Raw genomic sequence first — 24,280 nt, 5'->3', positions numbered from 1 at the left:
GAGGGTAGGTTCCCAGGCAGGTCTCAAAGAGGTGCCCAAATGAATTGTTGCCACTCTTAGATGACCAAGCACCTCATGTATTAGAAAAGAGGAAGAAAGGTGAGGTAGTGGAGAGAGGATTTCTTTGCAGAGTTGTTGAGACACTATCAGTCTTATCCCTCCTCCTTTACCATGATGAGAAGGATCGGGGGTGCTCTATTTTCTCCTCAGTCCTAAGAGGGTCTCAAGCGACTATTTTAACAGCTTGACCTGTGTGAGTCTGTGAGACATACGGCTGTGGCCACACCCATTCTTGGAAAAACCTAAAAATAAGAGACATAGGTGGCCAGGGGTCCTGTCAGTCTACTGAGGAGACAGTTGTATGAACAGGGCCTGCACTCCAAAAGCTTGTTAGAAGGGTTGGTGAGTCCAACAAATATGTCATTCTCATGGATCAGATATGGATTATGTCGAATGCTATCCAAGATGACAACCTGGAGAGACAACAGGATTTCAACAAAGTAAATCTCTTTAGAGGGGAGATACAGGAATGAATACATCCATGTAGTGCGAGACATGAAGTCAAGATACCCTTCTGTACAACACAGCTGACCACAGACCCAAAGTGAGATCTGTGTGAGGGTCCCAAAGTGAAGATGTCCTAAGATTACAAAATCCACCCTCTTCTCCACAATTGCCTCACCATCTAGCCACTCTCACTGCTTCATCTGTTTTTGTCCTCCTCCAACCCAATGTGTGTGCAGTGCTGGGGTAATGTTTTAAAATGTAATCAAATCATCTCTATTTCTTGCTTAAACATCTTTCAGCAGGTTCTGTCTGCCTTTCTGATGTATTATAAGGTGCTCATCCTACTGGCAAGGCTCTGCATGCTTTGGGAGCCCACCTTTAACTTGATCTCAGGCCAATCCCTCTTGCTCACCATGCTTTAGCCATGTGGTCTTCTTATAGTTCCTTGAATACTTGAGTTGTTTAATTCCTCAGCTCTCTACACATGCTGCTTCATATGCTTGGCATGCGGTTTCCATCACTCTTCAGTTGGCTAGCAACCCCTCAGTCTGTGGATCTCTTGGCATTTCAATGAAGCTTTCTTGAAAACATTTCCCACCCCTGTCTAAATTATCCTTTTCCTCTTACTTTTTCTCCCAACACTCTGTGGTTATCTTTCACATCGTTTATCATGATTATTATTTATTTGAAAGTTTGTTTTAGTCTGCCTTTCCCTCTGGACCATGAACTCAATGAGGCTAAGGACTGTGTCTGTTAATTTGCCTCGATATTCCCAGCTCTTGAGCATGACGCCTGACAAATATACATTAAATAAATTAATGAACACATTTTTTTCATGGTCACTCATGAACTGAAGCAATGGTGGCTGGTTTGAGATAATTCGTGGAAGTTGATTAATCAACGATGCATACATAGTGTTCAAGAGCTGAGAGGGGGAACTTGAAGATCTATTTGTATTATTTCATTTCAAAGATGAGATGCCTAAGGGTCCAAGTAGTATAAGATTTGCCCCAAGTTGGAGAAGGTCCTGCCTGGTTTCACTCTTTCATTGCTTGTCCTAAATATTTCCTCCTATTATTTGGGTTGTTTAACCTACATGAAGATGAGGTTGGGGCTAACTGGATGATAATGTAAGCGTGGGTAAGAACCTGGCATGTAACCTGGAAAAGCAACAGGCAAACCCCTGAATGAGAAAAGAGTTAGAAACCCTTCAGGAGGTATATTACCTGAAAACTTTCTTCAGGGTGGCATCATTTCACGTGATGTGTGTCTGCTGTCATAGTCACTTCACAGAAAGCTGAAGTGACACATGAACACACTCTAAATTATTGGGCATGTATGCTTGTTTATAAACACTCACTGAAAAGTCCCTTTTCCTTTTGGAGAATAACTACTTAGCTGAAAGACTGCTGTGCTTTCAAAAGACTGGACTTTGAAAGCAATTACTTACTTTTCGTTTTCAAATTAGAGAATGCTATTTGTGCTCTATGTGGGAATTTAAGTAAAAGCTTCAAAGAGGAAGTTATTTCATTGTGTGCTGGACTCTGCAATAGTATCATTATATGTTAAAATATATGTATTTTATTCAGGCCCAAACACCATGATTTCAGTTTTCCATGTCTGTTCTTATACAGTACACTGTTTTGTATGAACCAGACCACCAGCAATTATTTGGTTTCTGATGTTCCAATGTCCATTCTGGGATAACAGGAATGATTGAAGAGGAAAGCTTTCATTCTTCAGCTCAGAGAATAGTTCAAAGGAATAATTCACATCACAGCAGTGGCATTAGTTTACTGTAGCAAGATATGGAGAAGCCATGGTCTGCCCTGTTTTATCACTAGTGACCACCATCACAAAGTCATTGCTGCAAGGGACCCTTATGCGTGAATAGAGTAGGAAAAACATAGTTTTAAATTTGAATCTGTCTCAGTCTGGCTCTTTAAATTTAAGAAAACTACTAGTATTTCTGGAACCTCAGCTACATCATTAAATGGGACTAGTACTATCTACTCTCAGAGTTTTTAATAGAATAGTATCACAATGTATGCAAAAGGATTGCATGGGTTTAAATATCTGGAAGCAAAGATGCCACTGAACTTTGGATAAACAATGGTGGACCAATCATATAAATTTCCCACTTAGTCCTACCAACACCCTACAAAAATTACAGTCCAGGAATTTAAAAACAAAGCATATACTACACAGAACAAGGTTATTGGAAGAAATAGCAAGAATAGATGAGAGTTTAACATATTTGGAAGATAAAAGGCAAGTGGAGATATGGTAAGCAACTTAGTAGATGATAGGGAGACTGAATGTCTCAGTAACAACTTGGAAACTAGAAGAAGATGAAATTTCAAAAGCTGTTAAAATTTTCTGAGAAAAAAAAGATTTGCAACCCAGAATTTTATGCCCAGCCAAATTATTAACATGTATGAAGGTAGAATAAAGATATTTTCCTATCTTCAGGGATTCAGAATATTTACTTTACACATACGTTTTCTTAGAAAACTGCTAGAGAATATGACTCAGAAAAATGAGGGACTAAATCAAGAAAGAGGAAAATATCAGATCCAGTACATAACAGAAGAACTGACAACCGACACCGAGGAGAGGTAAGCGGTAGCCCACTATGATAACTGCAGTACCCGGACACTGGAGGGTCAAGAAGAAGTAAGCCAGCAGACTTGGAAAAAAATAGCACTTTAAAGTTTATTGATAGCCAGATGCAGTGGTGCATGCATATAATCCCAATACTTTGGGAGGCCAAGGTGGGTGGAGGCCAGGAGTTTGAGGCCAAGAGTTTGAGACCAGCCTGGGCAACATGGTGAAACTCCATCTCTAAAACAAATTCAAAAACTAGCCGGGTGTGATGGTTCATGCCTGTAATCCCAGCACTTTGGGAAGCTGAGGTGGGCAGATCATTTGAGGTCAGAAGTTTGAAACCAGCCTGGCCAACATGGTAAAAACCCATCTCTACTAAAAATTCAAAAATTAGCCAGGCATGTTTACGCCTGCCTGTAGTCCCAGTCATTCAGGAGACTGAGGCATGAGAATTGCTTGAACCCAGGAGACAGAGGCTGGAGTGAGCCGAGACTGCACCACTGCTCTCCTGCCTAGGTGACAGAGTGAGATTCCGTCTCAATAAAAAAATAAAATAAAATAAAAAGTTTATTGATACCTTTGAGGTTTTGATACTGTAATAGATATGGCATTTGATAAATCTGTGAAGGCATTTGAAAAAAAATAATTATAGATACACGAAACGTTCAGGAAGTAAAAAAGGCAATTTTTAATTTGAGGAAAAATAAAATCTGTGTAAGATTGTAAGAAATGTACAGTACTTGAATCAGAAGTGAACAATAGCCACAATAGGGCATAAATTGGCCATATATCACAAAATTGTGATAAAACTACTTGGGAAGATGGAAGTAAGGGAGCAAAGACTGTGATATGACTCTTTGTAGAAGGTGACAGCAAGGAAGAAAGAAACAAGGGGTGTTGCTGGAGATGTGAGAGCTGAACCCTCATCTTCTGCAGCAGGAAGTCAACAAAGTCAATAAACAGCAGCAGAAGCACAGCATTTAGAAGTGCTGAAATAAATGACAGAAGAAACAATGAAAGAGGACAAAAGTGATTGCCTTTCAGACGCGAATCTGGGATGAGACAGTTTCTGTTGTAGAACTTTCAGTACCATCTGCCTTTAAACTATTCTCATGAACTACTGTAACAAAAAGCAGGTAAAAAAATGAAGTCTCTGGAAACAGGGTCAAGTCATCCCTCAGAATGATGTGGCTCTTGGGATATGGAGATGTTGGGAAAATATGGGGCTAGCTCATGACCTAAGTCATCAGTTCTTCCCTGGGCATGTGAAGTTCTGGGCTAAAGTAAGACGGTTTTATAAGTTACAGCTGAAAATTATTAAAAATGTTAGTTATGATGTTCAAATGGAGTTTGGAATGGATCACTGCAAGCCAATACAACACTGATTAGGAGATAGGCAGTGCGCTGTTTTATGAGCGTGGTATCATTTACCACTATGCTTAAGTGAGCTGTCCACAGAGAGCCAAATATTGGAGTGCAAAGACATCTGAACATAAATGTTGGAAGAAAATATTGAAAAGCTTTTCTCAATGCTGGTGGCTGAACCTACTACACTAAATGGCATGCATCTACTTTTTTAAAAAAATGAAATTAGTTACATATATCTGTAAAATAATTGACTGGACTCATTTTGGTAAGATTTTGCCATTGAGGCATTGCTTAATCCTCAATCCAATTTCATATAATGTCAGAGTTAAAGATAAAACAGGATAAAATGGTGATTTACAACTGAGATTACTTAACTACAAAAATAATTTGGAGAATGAGTACACATAAACTTGCATAAGAAAAGAAATGTAATCAGTACAGTACTTAAATCAACAATGAACAACAGTTATAATTCTTGTTAATAATTAGTCTGCTTCCAGATTGTACAAGTATAGAATTACTCCTGTAATTTATTTGATGAAATTAGTATAAATTAGACAAAAAAGACTCTTTACCATGATTTAAGAAAAATAATTTAAAAAATCTGTAACTACACATATAGAAATGTCCATAAATATTGCTTAGATTATATAAAATATCCGTAAGTGATTCTAAGGTAAATACAGGTAAGATAGTCCAAAGACTTTCTAGGCCTCTGCTTTTCCAGGTTTAGCTATTGGACTCCTCTCAACGTCCACCAGTACAGGGGCATGGCTGGGAGAGGAGCCTGTGAGGGATACCTGCATCAAGAGTTGTGCAGAGCCCAGAGAAGGTCAAATGATCATGTCACAGAAGGGTCTTAAAGCTGGAGAGAGGAGAGCAAAAGCAATGGGTAATTTTCAGTGCCAAGGCAGACAAGAGGAATTTAAGGGCTAAGGATGATGCAAACAGTAATAATGACGACAGAGTCAGTACTTTTAAACTAAAGGCTATAACAAAACTGGTGCTAGACAGTAAAAACAGGCCTAATAATGCAGCTAGCTCTATTCATCAGCAGTTTGCCCTTGAATATACACTAACACAAGGAAGAAACAGAATCACATGGAGATCACTAAAGCAGCTCTCCACCATGCAACCCCTCCCTACTTTCCTTGCTTCATTTTCAACATGACACTTTGGGTTCCTCCTTTGATTTATCAGATCATTTATGGTTCCTGGTAAGGGTGGCTGTGTCATGACTCTTGAAGGCTGCTCATGCTGCCTTCCCTGCCTTTCTTGTTTGACTGGTAAACAGTCTTACTTTCTATGAACCACCTCTAAGTACTTTCCAAAGCCTCCTGCACACACATCCTCCCTCCCTCCACAACTGCAGAACCCGCCACTCTCCTCTGTCCCCTCATGGGTCTCAGAGCACCTGTTACAACAGGGCATCTCCTCTTCTGTTATGTGGGACGTGACATGAAATGGTGGATTCTTTACCTCTGGGTCCCTGTGGTCAGTGAAGTGCTTGGTACAAAGTACATCACTGTCCATCAGGAAAGATTAGTCTACCCAGGCCTGGACAGGACAAATGTCCAGGCTAAGAGGATACTGGGGCTTCACCCCTTTAATTCTATTGAAAGAGCTGGACTTTTTTATGTGGCCCCTGACTCCTGGAGGTCTGCATGATCACCAGGTTCGAGTCTGCCTACAGATCTTTATGTATGGGCTCCCAGCTGGCTAGCCTTGCTTTTTATTCCAATGTTCTAATATGACTGCCTCCAGAACTCTCCAACCTCCCAGGTCACCTTGCAATGCAGGCCAGATACTGTTCCATCAGACTCCTACCTGACCTAGGAGGCTGGCTGAAAGCTGATTCTGGGAATCACTCTTTCTGTCTCTGCTATTGGCTCTTCCTATCCTCCTACTCTCCTCAAAGTAGATGTTGAAAACCATCTGGACAAGAACTAAGTTAGCTGTGCCTCTTGACCTTTCTAATTTTGCTTGTGGACTTCTCCCTGTTAATAGCTTGCATTGGCCTCTGCCTCCTCCTTATAGAATGAGTTTTCGCCTCCCTGGGTGACCCACGACAGCCTCTGTGAACACTTAGTTATCCTGACAGATGCTTCAGACTTCTATTACTGCTTTTACCTCACATGTGTGACCCAGAAGTGCCTGCCATCATATACCTAGACACATGTAATAATAGGAGTGTGGAAGCATAACAATTTAGCCATAGTTTTATGTAGTGATTCAATGCAAAGGCAACTGACTAAACACATAAATAATGGCCTGAATGATCACATGTTTGGAATATTGAGTTCCACAATCAAAGGAATGCATAAATTGTACATCCTTAGTACCATTATTGAAACCTGTGGCTTCAAAATCTAAGAAATCACGATGATTTGAAGAAATCAATGCTCCATAGCCGAATTAAAAAAAAAATAACGTGACGTATTTTCATTACTTTCACATGCTACTTCTCTTTGATGTGAAGTAATGATGTGGGGACAATTTCTAAGATTCTGAAGTCACATAAAGCTAGCTAAACCAAATGGAGCCACTGAGCATGATTTTTCCCCTTCTCATATAGACAAAGGGTAATTTGAAAGAAAAAAATGAATTGAGGAAAAAATCAAACTAAGTTTCAAAGAGTTTGTCAGTGAATATACAAACACACATACATACACACACACAGATACACACGAGAAAAGATATTGTATGAGAAGTCAGAAACTTGAGTTTTTATCCTGATTCTACTTTTTTACTTCTGTATTCTTACATTTGAATAGGAAGGAGAAAAGGTAGGAAGGAATTAAAAATGATTGAACTCTTATGCACCATTAGGCAATTTCCTGGATGCTTCCTCACTTTATTAATAAAAGAACATTACTTTTTATATAAAAATATTATAACAGGGGAAGTAGGGATAATAGGTAACTTCATTGGAAAGAATGAATAAATGTTGAGTTGGGATGGGTATATAATTCACTGACTGTGCAGCTCAATATTGAAACTTTTCTCTCCTCTTATGATCTCAGCAGTCTGTGTGGCATTTCCATTGCTTTAGTTTTGCAGGTTGTGTATGAAGGCCAAACAATATGCAGCTAGTGAGGACAGGAATAGGACTAGGGTCTGGGTCTACACAACTCTGAAGCCCGGCTCACTTCCCTTCTCCTCGCTGCCTCTGCCAGCCATCTGCACGCTGACAGATCTCTACTCTGATCTGGTCTAGATTTCTTCCACTGAAAGTGAAAGGGCATCTGTGGCTCTCTCAACACTGTCTGTGATAATGATAAAATTAAAATATGTATATGTAACCATGGTCAATGAGGATGAGGTTGAAAGAGAAGTAGCAAGAGTTTGCAGGTGCCAAAAGTTTTCCTTGGAAGATTCTGGGGCTGCAACTATCCTGGCCCAAAACCCTCTTTGGAAGAGACATTTGCCTCTTTGGAAGAGAAATGTTATTCTCATCACATTTGTGGTGGGTTATATATGGGCTCTCATAGTTGACAAATGTGAACAGGAATTTTCAGAGTGGCCAGCTGCTGTAGGTGTGGGTACCCATAATAGATTCCTATAAGGGTCTACAGCTCAGTATATATGCTACAGCCCAGTATAGGCCTTTGAAAATATGTAGCATGAAAGTGTGGAAATAGAGCTCCTCCCACTGCACACACTATTGCCAAGCCCTCCAAGCTGGTGATTACATACTCTATCACTAACACATTAGAAGTTAAGGGTGCAGATGCAGTAGCTCATGTAAGTGTATGCTGCTGTTTCTAGTTTTGTCACACACCTACCTATTCAGGGGCTTATTTTTGTTTTTTAAAATGATATTGATGAATAGTCCTTATTTTATAAAAGCAATGTTCTCAGCTTGTTTGATTCTTTTAAAAGCTTCAAAGAGTGAAACCAGGGTGGCGAAGTTCAAATGTAGGAATACAGAAGTAAAAAAAGTAGGATAGCAGTTTTACAAATTTTTAAAACCTCTATGTATAAATTACATTATATTTGGGTGTTCATATATGAATCTGTATGTGTATGTACATACATATATAGCTTATAAAGACACCATGGCAGAGTGGGAGAAGTCATGCCTAAGGCATCAAAAAACTTAGGTAATAGTATTCAGCTCTGAGACTTTGAAGCAGGCACTTGATCTCTGAGTCTCAGTCTGCAGATCTGAAAAAGGCTGTCATGAGCACAAAATGGGAAAATGAAGGGGCCCTCTCTTTGGAAAACATACATCTCCCTGCAAAAGTAAGTGGTGTGATGGCTAGAGGGTGTATCATCTGCAATTCCCCATAGTGATTTTCCTGAGGTCATGATTTCCAGATTCTTTAGGCTGAACTGCACATAGCTAATGCAGGTATGTCACCTGTGATCAGGTGTGACCTCAGATAAAGCACAGGTTATATGGTTTGGCTGTGCCCCCACTCAAATCTCAACTTGAATTGTATCTCCCAGAATTCCCATGTGTCGTGGGAGGGACCCAGGGGGAGGTAACTGAATCACGCGGCCGGTCTTTTCTGTGATATTCTTGTGATAGTGAAGAAGTCTCACGAGAACTGATGGGTTTATCAGGGGTTTCTGCTTTTGTTTCCTCCTCATGCTGTCTTGTTGCTGCCATGTAAGAAGTGCCTTTTGCCTCCTGCCATGATTCGGAGGCCTCCCCAGCCGTGTGGAACTGTAAGTCCAATTAAACCTCTTTTTGTTCCCAGTTCCTGGTATGTCTTTACCAGCAGCATGAAAATGGACTAATACAGCAGGTCTATATACAGCACTCTACTCTCCATTATAAACAGCTTCCAAATTCCTTCCTTATATCTTAATTTATAAGCAATTAAGTTGATCCTTGCTTTATAAAAGTTCACTTTGAACATAAAAGTAGGTAACGTGAAAATTTTTGCACCAAATCAAGAATTCTGGCCATACTTCATGAACTTCAAAATCTGGCAAGATCAGGCTCTTGGGAGAAATCATTTGTAGTCATTTTTGATAGCATTTTAAATAGGAGATTTTGAAGATGGCAGACAAGAGGCAGGACTAGCTTGCAGATCCCACTTGGGGAGACAGCAGCTTGTGGAGACTCATATCATGAACTTTTGCTCCAAGAACTACCACAGGCACATACCAGGAAGGCCGAGAGAATCCATAGACCTTTTGAAGAAACTGGATCACCGGTACAGACTCCCTGAGACATGAAAAACTGATGACAGCTGATGTGCTCTCGAAAGTGCCACCTCCTGGCTGGAGGCCAACCAACACAAAACCAGGGCAGTAAACAGAAACATAACCAAGGAATCACAGAGTCCGCTTCACTCCCCAGCTACCTCCACTGGAGCAGGTGCTGGAATTCATAGCTGAAAGACCTGAAGATGTATCACATCACAGGACTCTTTGCAGATATTCTCCAGTACCAGCTTGGAGCCCGGTAGGTCTGCTGGGAGACTAGACCCAGAAAAGCAAAAATGATTACTACTGTTTGGCTTTCAGGAAGCCCCATTCTTAGGGGAAACAGGAGAACACCACGTCAAGGGAGCACCCCATGGGGCAAAAGAATCTCACAGCAGCCCTTGAATCCCAAATCTCTCCTTTGACATAGCCTACTCAAATGAGAAAGAACCAGAAAAACTATTCTGGTAATATGACAAAACAAGGTTCTTTAACACCTCCAAAACATCATACCAGCTCACCAGTAATAAATCCAAACCAAGATAAAATCTCTGAATTGCCAGAAAAAAATATTCAGGTTAATTATTAAGCTAATCAAGGATGCACCAGAGAAAGGTAAACTCCGACTTAAAGAAATAAAAAACATGATAGAAGATATGAATGGAAAATTGTTCAGTGAAATAGATAGCATAAATGAAAAACAATCACAACTGAAAAATCAAGGACACACTTAGAGAAATGCAAAATCCACTGGAAAGTCTCAGTAATAGAATCAAACAAGCACAAGAAAGAATTTCAGAGCTTGAGGACAAGGCTTTTGAATCAACCCAATCCATCAAAGGAAAAGAAAAAAATAATTAAAAAAATGAACAAAGCTTCCAAGAAGTTTGGAACTATGTTAAACATCCAAACCTGAAAGTAATTGCGGTTCCTGGGGAAGAAGAGAAATCTAAAAGTTTGGAAAACATATTTGAGGGAATAATCGAGGAAAACTTCCCTAGCCTTGCTAGATATCTAGACATCCATTTACAAGAAGCTCAAAGAACACCTGGGAAATTCATCACAAAAAGATCATTGCCTAGGCACATAGTCGTTAGGTTATCTAGAGTCAAGACAAAGCAAAGAATCCTAAGAGCTGTGAGGCAAAAGCATCAAATAACCTATAAATGGAAACCTATCAGATTAACAGCAGATTTCTCAGCCAAACCCTTTTTTTTAAAAAAAAAAAAAACACTGATTTACTTTTTATTCAGAGCTTATGAGATGTTAGATGACGAGTCAGTTATCTCCTGAATGAGTTCAACCTTCACAAAGGACAATTATTTTGGTATAAATTATTGTTTCTTAAAATCTTCCAATAGAACATTTTCAAAATAAACTTCACTAATTTACATTAAGTAAAGCAAAAGTAACATAGACAGTCAATTATCTACCTGTGTATACACCACTACTCACACATATTAATATTAATACAAACATTTGCATTGTGCCTCTTCAGAATCACACATAAAGAAAAACAAAAGCAAAGACAAAGAGTTTAAAATATAAGGGCAGATAAGCAGATAATTACATTACAAAGACAATATTATTAGCAAATTCGTAATATCAGGTTTGAAAAGGATCTATGTTTCTTTTTCTATAGTAGCGTATTAGTTTGTTCTCACACTGCTGTGAGGAAATACCCGACTGGATAATTTTTAAAGGAAAGTGATTTAGTTGACTCATGGTTCTGCAGGGCTGAGGAGACCTCAGGAAACTTACAATCATGGCAGAAAGCAAAGGAGAAGCAGGCACCTTCTTTACAGGGTGGCAGGACAAAGTGAGTACAAGCAGGGGAAATACACATGCTTATAAAACCATCAGATCTCATGAGACTCACTCACTATCATGAGAACAGCATGGGTGAAACTATTCCCATGATCAAATTACATCCACCTGGTACCGCCCTTGACACATGGGGATTATGGAGGCTACAATTTGAGGCGGGATTTGGGTGGGGAAACAAAGCCAAACCATACCAAGTAGTGTTTTAATTTGTGTTGTCAGACTTAAACAGCTGCCAGTAATGTGTCCTGCTTTAATCAATCACTCATGACCTTATAAAAATGACCTACACTTTTGTCAAGTCACTAAGCCTGTACCAAACCTACGTATTCACAGACTCTACCAATACTTTTACCAATTGACACCTATAATCAAAGTAAAGTTTTGAAACTGCTATCTAGGATAGTTTTGTCTTTTCTATGTTTTTGAAATTAAATTATTAATCTCAGCCAAACTCTTATAAGCTAGAAGGGATTAAGGTCCAATTTGTAGCCTCCTTAAACAAAGCAATTATCAGTCAAAAATTTTGTATCCAGCAAAACTAAGCTTCATAAATGAAGGAAAGATACAGTCTTCCCCAGGCAAACGAATGCTGAGAATTTGCCACTACCAAGCCAGCACTACAAGAACTGCTAAAAGGAGCTCTAAATCCTGAAACAAACCCTTGAAATACACCAAAAATAGAACCTACTTACATTATAAACCTCACAGGACCTATATAACAATAACACAATGAATAAAGTATTCAGGCAACAAATAGCACAATGAATAGAATAGCACCTCACATCTCAATACCAACATTGAATGTAAATGACCTAAATGCTCCACTTAAAATATACAGGGAGAAAGGATTAGAATTTACCAAGCAAGTTTCTGCTGTCTTCAGGAAACTCAACTAACACATAAGGACTCACATAAACTTAAGGTAAAGGGGTGGAAAAAGAGTTTACATCCAACTGGACACTAAAAGTGAGCAGGAGTAGCTATTCTTATATCAGACAAAACAAACTTTAAAGCAAATGCAGTTAAAAAAGAAGAAGAGGAACATTATCTAATGATAAAAGAACTAGTCCAACAGGAAAATATCAATTCTAACTATATATATAATCTATAACATATGTATTCTAACTATATATATTATATATAACATATATATTCTAACTATATATATATAAAATACATATGTATATACAATGATAAAAGGACTCTAGTCCAACAGGAAAGTATCACAATCCTAAATATATATGCACCTAACACTGGAGCCCCCAAATTTATAAAACACCTAACACTGGAGCTCCCAAATTTCTAAAACAATTGCTACTAGACCTAATAAATGAGATAGACAGCAACACAATAATAATGGGAGACTTTAATACTCCACTGACAACACTAGATAGGTCATTAAGACAGAAAAAAACAAAGAAACAATGGAGTTAAACTCTATCCTATGACAAATGGACCTAACAGATATTTACAGAACATTCTACCCAACAACTACAGAATATACATTTTGTTCATCAGTACATGGAACATCCTCTAAGACAGATCATATTATAGGCCACAAAACAAGTCTCAGTAAATTTAAGAAAACTGAAAATTATATCAAGTACTCGCTCAGATCACCATGCATCACAGTTGAATTTGGAAATCAACTCCAAAAGGAACCCTTGAAACCATACAAATACAGGGAAAGTAAATAACCTGCTCCCGAATGACTGTTGGGTCAACAATGAAATCAAGATGGAAATTTAAAAATTCTTTGACTGAATGACAATAGTGACACAACCTAGCAAAACCTCTGGGATACAGCAAAAGTGGTGCTAAGAGGAAAGTTCATAGCATTTAAATGCTTACATCAAAAAGTCTGATAGATCTCAAATAGGCAATCTAAGGTAACAACTCAAGGAACTGGAGAAATGAGAATAATCTGAACCCAAACCCAGCAGAAGAAAAGAAATAACAAAGATCAGAGCAGAACTAAATGAAATTGAAACAACAACAATAATAAAACAATACAAAAACTAAATGAAACAAAAAGCTGGTTATTTGACAAAATAAATAAAATGGATAGATCATTAGCGAGATTAGCCAAGAAAAGAGAAAAGATCCAAATAAACTCAATTGCAAATGAAACAGGAGACATTACAATGGATACCACAGAAATACAAAAGATTATTCAAGGTTACTATGGACACTTTTACGTGGATAATCTAGAAAACCTAGAGGAGATGGATAAATTTCTGGAAATATACAACCCTCTTAGATTAAACCAGGAAAATATAAAACCTCTGAACAGACAAAGAACAAGCAGTGAGACTGAAATGGTTAAAAAAAAATTGCCAACAAAAAAGTCCAGAACCACATGGATTCATAGCTGAATTCTATCAGACATTCAAAGAAGAGTTAGTACCAACCCTATTGACACTATTCCAAAAGATGGAGACACAGTAAATTCTCCCTAAATCATTCTATGAATTCAGTATCACCCCACCCAACACCAAAACCAGGGAAGAACGTAGCAAATAAATAAAACTACAGACCAATATCCCTGACGACATAGATGCAAAAATCCTCAACAAAATACTAGTGAACCAGATCCAACAGCATATCAAAAAGATAATTTACCATGATGAAGTAGGCTTCATACCAGGGATGCAGGGATTGTTTAACATATGTAAGTCAATAAATGTGATAAACCACATAAACAGAATTAAAAATGAAAATTACATGATCATCTCAATAGACACAGAAAAAGCATTTGATAAAATCCAGCATCACTTTATGATTAAAACCCTCAGAAAAATCAGCATAGAAGGGACGTACCTGAGGTAATAAAAACCATCTATGACACATAGCCAACATTATACTGAACAAGGAAAAGTTGAAAGCATTCTCCCTGAGAACTGGAACAAGACAAGGATGCCCACTTTCACCACTTCTATTCAACATAGTAGTGGAAGACCTAGCCAGAGCAATCAGACAAGAGAAAGAAATAAAGTGCATCCCAATTGGTAAAAAGGAAGTCAAACTGTGCCTATTTGCTGATGATACAATCCTATACCTAGAAAACCCTACAGACTCATCCAAAAAGCTCCTAGAATTGATAAATAAATCCAGCAAGGTTTTAGGATACAAACCTAATGTACACAAATCAGTAGCTCTGCTATATACCAACAGTGACCAAGCTGAGAATGAAATAAAGAACTCAACCCATTTCAGAATAGCTGCAAAGAAAACTACAAAGCACTGTTGAAAGAAATCATGGATGATACAAACAAATGGAAACACATCTCATGTTCATAAATGGGTATAATCAAATTGGAAAAATGACTATATTGCCAAATGCATTCTACAAATTCAATGCAATTCCTATTAAAATACCAATACCATTCTTCACAGAACTAGAGAAAACAATCCTAGAATTCATATGAAACCAAAAAAGAGCCTATGTAGCCAAAGCAAGACTAAGCAAAAAGAACAAATCTGGAGGCATCACATTACCCAACTTCAAACTATACTATAAAGCCATGGTCACCAAAATAGCATGGTGCTGGTATAAAAATAGGCACATAGACCAATGAAACAGAATATAGAACCCAGAAATAAAGCCAAATACTTACAGCCAGTTGATCTCTGTGACAAAGCAAAACAAACAAACAAACAGAAAAAAAAAACAAAAACAAAAAACCATACAGTGGAGAAAGGACATCCTATTCAACAAATGGTACTGGGATAATCGGTAAGCCACATGTAGAAGAATGAAATTGGATCCTCATCTCTCACCTTATAGAAAAATCAACTTAACGTGGATCAAATATTTAAATCTAAGACCTGAAACCATAAATATTTGTGATGGTTAATACTGAGGGTGAGTGTCAACTTGATTGGCTGGAGGGATACAAAGTATTAATCCTGGGTGTGTCTGTGTGGGTGTTGCCAAAAGAGATTAACATTTGAATCACTGGGTTGGGGAAGGCAGATCCACCCTTAATCTGGTGGGTACAATCTAGTCAGCTTCCAGTGAATATAAATCAGGCAGAAAAATGTGAAAAGGAGAGATGGGCCTAGCCTCCCAGCCTACATCTTTCTCCCATGCTGGATGCTTCCTGCCCTCAAACATAGGACTCCAAGTTCTTCAGTTTTGGGACTCAAACTGGCTCTCCTTGCTCCTCAGCTTACAGACAAGGACCTTGTGATCATGTAAGTTAATACTTAATAAACTCTCCTTTAGTACTATTAGTTCTGTCCCTCTAAAAGAACCCAGACTAATACAATAACCTAGAAGATAACATTGGAAAAACCCTTCTAGATTTTGGCTTAAGCAAAGACTTCTTGACCAAGAAGTCAAAAGTAAATGCAGCAAAAACAAGGATAAATAGATAGGACCTAACTAAACTAAAAAGCTTCTTCACAGCAAAAAAAATAATCAGCAGAATGGAAGAAAATCTTCACAACGTATACCTCTGACAAAGAACTAATATCCAGAATCTATAAGGAATTAAAACAAATCAGCAAGAAAAAAAAAATCTCATCAAAAAGTGGGTTAAGGACATGAATAGACAACTCTCTAAAGAAGATAGAGAAATGGCCGACAAGCATATGAAAAAATGCTCAATGTCACTAATTATCAGGGAAATGCAAATCAAAACCACAATGAGATATCAACTCACTCCTGCAAGAATGGCCATAATAAAAAAATAATAAAAATAAATAGATGTTGGTATGGATGTGGTGAAAAGGGAACACTTTTACACTGTTGGTGGGAATGTAAATGAGTACAACCACTATGGAAAACAGTGTGGAGACTCTATAAAGAACTAAAAGTAGATGTACTGTTTGATTCAGCATCCTACTACTGGCTATTTACCCAGAGGAAAAGTCATGATATGAAAAAGATACGTGCACATGAATATTTACAGCAGCACAATTCACAACTGCAAAAATATAGAACCAGCCCAAATGCCCATCAATCAAGAAGTGGATAAAGAAAATGTGTGTGTGTGTATATATATACACACACATATATATACACACCATGGAATACTGCTCAACTATTAAAAGGAACAAATAACGCCATTCGTAGCAACCTGGATGGAATTGGAGACTGTTGTTCTAAGTGAAATAACTCAGGATTGGAAAACCAAACATCATGTGTTCTCACTAACATGTGAGAGCTAAGCTTTGAAAAGGCAAAGAAATAAGAAAGATACATTGAACTTTGGGGACTTGGGGGAAAAGGGTTGCGGGGGTGAGGGATAAAGGATGGTACACTGGTACAGTGTACACTGCTTGAGTGATAGGTACACCAAAATCTCAGTAGAGAATTTATTATGTAACCAAAGTCACCTGTTCCCCAAAAATCTATTGAAATAAAAAATAAATTAAAAAATAAAATAAAATGAGATATTTTGATACAGACACAGATGTATGCTTCTTGTGTTTCAAGATTTTGGATTGATTTTAGAGCCACACATTCCTGGATTCAAAGCCTGGCTCCAATATATTCCATCAAAAGTGTAAGGAAGACAGAGAGAAGACTTTAATAGCCTAATGACCGAGGATGAAATTGAAAGAAAAATTATTTCAGGAACCCCTGCCAAAAGATGCCTTGTCTACACAATTGTAGGAATAGCTTTTTATCAAATCATTGAGAGAATTCCCTTCTATTAAGTTGTACAATATAACAAAAAAGCTTCTCAATTAAATTTATAAGTTGCACTAAAAACGAAACCAAAATTTCTCAAAGCAAAGAAGGGAAACTACAGATCAATCTTACTTATAAGTATAAAAATTTTAAATCAAACGTTAGCAAAACAAAGTCCACCTTGTACAGAAAGAAGAGTCACAAGATCTTGTCAGGTTTTTTTTTTTTCCCAGGAATGCAAAGATCGCTTATTATGAGAAATAGTTGTCAATCTAACAATCATATAAATAGACTTCTCATTCTGACTTAAGCTATGACTAAATATGGGACAGAAGGGCACTTCCCTAATATAATAAAGAATACACATGTGAAATAAATTTCTATGATATGTAATGCAGAAACGTTAGAAGCTCTTCCTCACCATCCACAAAAATTGCTCTCATCAAGGTTACCAGACACCATGATCCATTTGGCTAAGTGTCACAGTCAAAGTCCTTCCCATAATTGAGCCATCAAAAGCATTTGACAAGGCTGATGATTATTCTCTCCTCAACCTATTTTCCTTTTTGGCTTCGAAGACAACACACTTTCTTGGCTTACACCTACTACACTGGTCACTCCTTCCCAGTCCCTTTGCTAGTTCCTCCTCTTCTATCCAACGTTTTCACATGAGAGGGCTCCAGGGCTCAGTCACTGGTCCTCTTCTCTGTCTATACTTACTCTGTGGCTCATATCAAAAGGTCTCATGCCTTTAAATACTATGTATATGATGATGATTTCAAAATTAAAACTCTAATCTAGACAAGACTCTCAAACTCCAGACCTACTGATACGCCTGACTCCTTGACATTTTTTTCTTTTGGCTTGGGTGTCAAATAAACATTTCCATTTTAACCTGACTAACACTGAATTTTCCCCCAATGCATACTCCAGAATCTATACAACCTCACATACTCCAAAACTTATAGTAGACAGTTTCCCTAAGTTGATGGCAACTTCATTTTTCAAGTTGCTTAGGCCAGAAACCTTGGAAGCATCCCCATCTCCTATTTTTCCCATACAGCCGACATGTAGAAAATCAATCCAGTTAGGGTCATTCAGAATATATGAACAATCTGACACCATCTCTATTCTTCCTGCTGTACCTTGATCTCTTATCTGAATTACTGTAATAGCCTCCTAACCCTTCTGCTTGTGTCAATCCTCGCCCCCATGCCATCAAAGTCTATTTTTCTCATAGCAGAAACACCAATCCTTTGCAAGTATAATTGGATCCATGTCCTGTAATTACTCTACAGAATAAAAGCCAACGTCCTTGCAATGGCTTACAGAGTTGCACAAGATCTCTCTGCTCCTTTACTCTGTGCTCCTTATTCGCTCTGTTTTAGCCCCACACTGGCCTCTGGCTGTTACTTAAAGACACCAAGTACGCTCTGCTTTGAGGTTTGCTCTAGCTGTTTCATTCACTTGGAATGCTTCTTCCCAGGAGTTCCTTCATTTTCTGCAAAATTTACTCATATTATCTTCTTGATGACTCTCATTCTGACCACCTCATGTGATACTGCAACCTGCCCCTGCCTCTGCACTTTTGATCTTTCTCTTCCTGTTTGTTTTACATTTTCCTTCTTTCCATATCCTTTATCACCTTAGAAAATTATCTATCTGGTATAACTCCCAATGCAATCCCTCCCCCCTCCCCCCTCCCCATGATAGGCCCCGGTGTGTGATGTTCCCCTTCCTGAGTCCAAGTGATCTCATTGTTCAGTTCCCACCTATGAGTGAGAACATGCGGTGTTTGGTTTTCTGTTCTTGTGATAGTTTGCTAAGAATGATGGTTTCCAGCTGCATCCATGTCCCTACAAAGGACACAAACTCATCCTTTCTTATGGCTGCATGTAAACGACGAGTTGATGGGTGCAGCACACCAACATGGGACAAGTATACATATGTAACAAACCTGCACGTTATGCACATGTACCCTACAACTTAAAGTATAATAATAATAAATAAATTTAAAAATTAAAAAAAAAAAAGAAAATTATCTATCTACCTATTGTCAATCACCTTCTTACCTATCTTTTCATCTTTATCCATCCATTCATCCATCATCCATCCATCATCTCCCCAATTAAAATGTCAACAATTTGAGAGCAAAGATCTTTGCCTGATTTGTTCATTGATGCATCCCAAGTGCTTAGAACAGGGCTTAGCACAAGAGGAGATACTCCATAAGTATTTGCTGAATGAATTCTTAATTAAGTTTGAAAAAATGCAAAGATGTCAGATATTAATAATACTCAGCATGCTTATTAAATAAGAAAAACATTTCTTGAAGGGATGCCAATTTTCTTCAAGTGGTTCTGCAGATTTACCAGAATTCCAGTTGAAATATCAATGGGATTTGGGTGGGGGATTTTGTAAAATGATTCTAAAATTTATATTGAAAAGTACATGCATGAAAATATCAAAACATTTTTGAAAAAGAATTTGTTGTAAACCACAATAGTACTTAAACTAGAGAGCTACTGGAACTAATAAAATAACCAATAAAGCGAATTGAGAGCCTAAGTATCTTTAAGAATTTAGTTTTTGATAAAAGTGACTTTTCAAATCAGCAGTGGAAGGAGGAATTATTCAGCAAAGATTGGTGAGTTAACCTGGCTAATTTTTTTGGGAAAACACCAGATACTTAATTCTAAAATAAAATTTGGATGGGTTGAAAAATTTGAACAAAAGTTTAAACTACTAAATTAGTTGGAGAAAACATAAGTCCTAGGTTATTCATTTTTGGGTAGAGAAATCCTTTCTAAGCATCATTTTATGAGAGAAAGCAATATACCAAAAGATTGGTACATTTTGCCACATAAAAATGAAATCATTAGTACAAAACTGAAAGGCGGATAAATTAGGAAAGTTACTGCTTTACATAATTAAGGATATTATACAGCATTCTATAGGATTTATAAGCAGTTCTTACAAATTAACAGAAAAGGATAAATAAGCCAAAAATATATTGTTCGAGGACATAAACTGACAACTTAAAAAAGAAATAAAATGGAAAGTTAAGCATCTAATAAATCACATACTTAATTAGTAATCAAATAACTAGAAATGAGAATAGCAAGCTATCTGTTTTTTTCCCCATCAAATTTGCAAGATTGAAAAAAACCCTAAAAGTTAGCATCATTGATGGGATGCAGGCTAATGGTCACTCTCACACACTGTGCTGGAAGAGGAAAATGGTACCACAGTTGTCAGATTAATCTGGGGACATGCATCAAAAGCTTTAAACATGGGCATTATTTTTTGATGCAGCAATTTTAATATTAGAACCGGGTCTTACACATTAATTAAGCATATCTGCAAATATCTTCCTACAAAGATGCTTACTTCAGCTTGGCATATACTAAAAAATGAAAAACAACAAAATATCACAAAATAGGTTATTAGTTAATGAAAATGTGGTACATCCATAAACAAAATATTTTGGCCACTGAGATAATTTTTAACTAATGTTTTAATTAACGTTCACAATATAATGTTAAAGTGTCAAAATTAGGGTAAAAACAAAAATATTTAGAAAACTCATTCAAAATATGCATATACATACATGTGAAAAAGTGTAGCAGGGCACACACCAAGATGTTAATAATATGGCTATCTGAATTGTGGAATTATAATTCCTTTTGTTTTTGTTTTTGCTTACTTGTATTTCCTCATTTTCCATAATGAGCATATTTTCTTATATTAAGAAATAAAACACTATACATTTTCAAAAGGAAATATTATTTTTGAAGAATGGGCTATTCAGGTTTTTTTGTGGTTTCACACAAATTTTAGAATTGTGTTTTATACATCTATGAGAAAGACATTTGAAAATTTTGATAGGATTGCATTGAATCTGTAAATCGCTTTGGGTAGTATGGACTTTTAACCATATTAGTTGGCTTTCATTATAGACTTCAAAGCATGTTTTTTAATCCACATTTTCTGGCCAAGGTTTTCCAGCCTCTGCACTACTGACATTGAGGCCTGACAATTCTTTGTTCTGTGTATATGTGCAGGCCTGCCCTGTGCATATTTAGCAGCATCCCTGGCCTCTACCCACTAATGCCAGCAGCATCCCTTCTCCCACAGTTGTAACAACCATCTCCAGACATTGCCAAATGTCCCTTGGGGGTAGGGTTGCCAGATAAAAAACAGAAAGCTAGATTAGATTTTAATTTCATATAATAAATTTTTTTTGTGTTAGTGTTTTCCAAATATTGCATGGGACAAGTGTATCCCAAATATTGCCAGTGACCTATTAAAAAAATTTGTTGTTTATCTGAATTTCAAATTTAACTGGGTGTTGTATCTTTTTATTTGCTAAAGTGTGAGGCAAATTGCTCCAGTTGAAAACCACCAATGTAGAGCAATAGTTATTTTCAGCTATTTTTTTTTTTTTTTTTTTTTTAAATAGCTGAGGAACCTGGCTTGGGGAGGCAAGCGCTCGGTCTAAGGCTATAGGGCAAGAATGGTGCAGAGATGAGATCTGAACCCAGGTATCCTGATTACACATTCCCTCTTCCTTCCTTTGCCTAGAAGAACTATTCATCTTTATTCCTGAAGGGTTGAAACTGAGAGATAATCAAGACCATGGCCACTTGACATGGGACTGTGCCCAGGGTTGCCAAGAAGTGGAGATGGCATACATTTTCTCTAACATGGTTCTTTGAAGGTAACTATTATTCCTCACTTAACAGATGGAAAATTGAGGATCAGAGAGTTTAAACAATGTTACTAGATTAACTAGTTAGTAAATGATAGAGCTAGAATCCTAAAGCAGGTCTGACTTAATGCATACCTGACATTGCATTTCTGGCTGGTGTCCTTTACTTATTTATTCTCCCCCTCTTTCATCAACTAGGATTACCTGAAACCTTCTAGCTAGATTTTCTGGTTGTATCAAGATACCAGTTCTTTGATCTATTTTAATTTGGAAATCAGGAATAAAAGAATAAACTGGTCCAGAACTCTTTTAAAATACCATTTCTGACTGAAACCACATCATGAAACCATTTGATTTTCCTTTTGGATATGGTGCCTCCTAAATGAGGAGTTCATCAAAAGAGAGACAATGGTTAAGCTACAGCAATCTGTAGACTATGTATTAGCTTCTGGAAAATTAAAAATTGATTCTGTTATGCTTTTATTTTAAAGAAAATATAAGACGTTTTGGTTCTTTGTACACAACAGGATATTGCTGCTAAGAACTGTAGATAGTTTAGTAGAGAGTCATTAACTCCTATTCATCCTTCAATACCCAACTCAAATACTACGTTCTTTATGGAACTTTCATTGACCTCTTCCTCCTGAGGTAGAACTATTGTTTCTACATGTGGCTTTCCCTAGTACTTTGTATATGCTTTGGTTCAGGTTTTTTTATGTGTATCCCCAATTATTTACCAGGATAATCTGTATATATTAAGCATCTGTGGGGAAAGAAAGAAAGAATAAGATGAATATATATGCAAGAAACAAAGTAAAGATATTATTAAAAAATAAAATTAGCTCTTTTCTCAACTATTTTTGTACTTCCTTTTTCTCTCCCCAGTACCTAACGCCTTTCACGTAACTCTTCAGTTACTTCCTGAGTTTTAGTTTCAGAGAATTTTGCCAGGAAGATATGTTAAAGCCTTGCAACTAAAAGTGTAGTTCCTGGACTAGCATCACCAGCATTACCTGAGACCCTGTTAGGAATGCAGATGCTCAAGGCCCAACCGGGTCCACTAGATCAGAATGTGTATTCTAATAAGACTTCTGGGTGACTTAGATACTCACTAAATTTCGGAGATGTCTTGCCTTATAGATCAGCAGCCTAGGAAAAGCGAATACACATGTACTGAAGTCCTTCATTTGGGGTACGTGGCAAACATCACTAATCCATCACCATTTTTTTCTCTAAATTGAGGTGCAGCTTTAGAAGCTTCTTTGGTGAGGCACTTTCAATCAATTAGTCTGGAAGTCGGTTTGCCCTCCCAGATCTAGCCAACCCTCTCATTTTACCGATAAAGAAACTAAGGCTCAGAAAAGCAAAGTGATTTGGTAGATATCATACTGTTCCTTCACGCAGAGCTGGAATTAAAATACTAATCTCCAGCCTCATGGTCTTATGGTCTTCTTGTCACACCACGCTGGGAAGTTAAGCAGACATGGCTCGAACCAGGGCTTACAAATGACCTCTTTCTCATCATCCCAATGGGAGACCTAGATTACTTGTCACTGTCTTCTCAGTGTGTGTTTTAGAAAGAGCTTGATATTTGGAGTTAGAGCATTACAACTTAAACTGCCCCTAAACTTTAGATATCTCTCAATAGTTACAAAATTTTCTATTTAAGGGGAAGAAAGGGAGCACATTCTCTAGTACAGCTGAACTCTAGTATGGGGCCTCCGTGAAAAATAACCCATTCCATCTCTCCCCTACTCCAAGTTCAGTTGAACAAAATAGTTTCCAAGTTTTCCAGGAAATTCAATAATATAGTAATTCACCAGTGACTTCTGAAATGCCATCAAGCAAGCAGAAAGGATCCTTTAAAAATGTGAAGACCCCAAGGCCATCTTTCCCTGCCTATGTTCCCCACTCCTTGCTCTAATACATCTTTTCCAACCCTGTCTTAGCTTTAAAAAACTAATGGCATTCATTGTTTATAAATGCCTCTGTTGATCTTTCCTATTTTGGTTCCTGACTACTAGTGGAAAAACTCTCTCTACTTCCCCCTCCCCTCACCCGCACTTGGCTTTAAAAATAGCAATTAGAGTTAGGTTGGCTGAGGGCCTTGTGGTTGGAGTCCACAGCCTTTGCCCTCTGGGTCACTGGTTCACATCCTAATACCATGGCTGGTAGACTTTTCTTCTCTTTCGTGTGTTTTGCTTAAAGTTTTGGGAGGAGGTATCCTCCTGGATGATCATTTTCTCACGACCATCTGGGAAACATCTGAACTTGATATCCCTGACCCCAGTATTAATAATATCTGCTACGCTGTCTTCTTCTCCTCTTTTCTGAAGTCTGCAGTGTTCACAATTTCATGTGCTTTCTTCAGAACTGCTCTTCTAGCTCAAGGCTGAATAATTTGTATTGATCTTCAGGTCTCCAAAGAATGGACTGGCCAATTCATGCTCAACCCCCTT

General features: G+C 37.6%; 1 protein-coding gene across 3 annotated transcripts in view; it reads right to left on the bottom strand.

Moving 5' to 3' along the window:
• Positions 1 to 24,280, bottom strand: part of STAC (SH3 and cysteine rich domain) — a 161,266-nt gene that overhangs the window by 62,678 nt on the left and 74,308 nt on the right. The gene's annotated exons all lie outside the window — the stretch shown is intronic.

Source organism: Papio anubis, chromosome 2, assembly GCF_008728515.1.
Source record: "Papio anubis isolate 15944 chromosome 2, Panubis1.0, whole genome shotgun sequence".
Lineage (NCBI taxonomy): Eukaryota > Metazoa > Chordata > Mammalia > Primates > Cercopithecidae > Papio > Papio anubis.
This window is presented reverse-complemented; position numbering and strand designations above follow the sequence as displayed.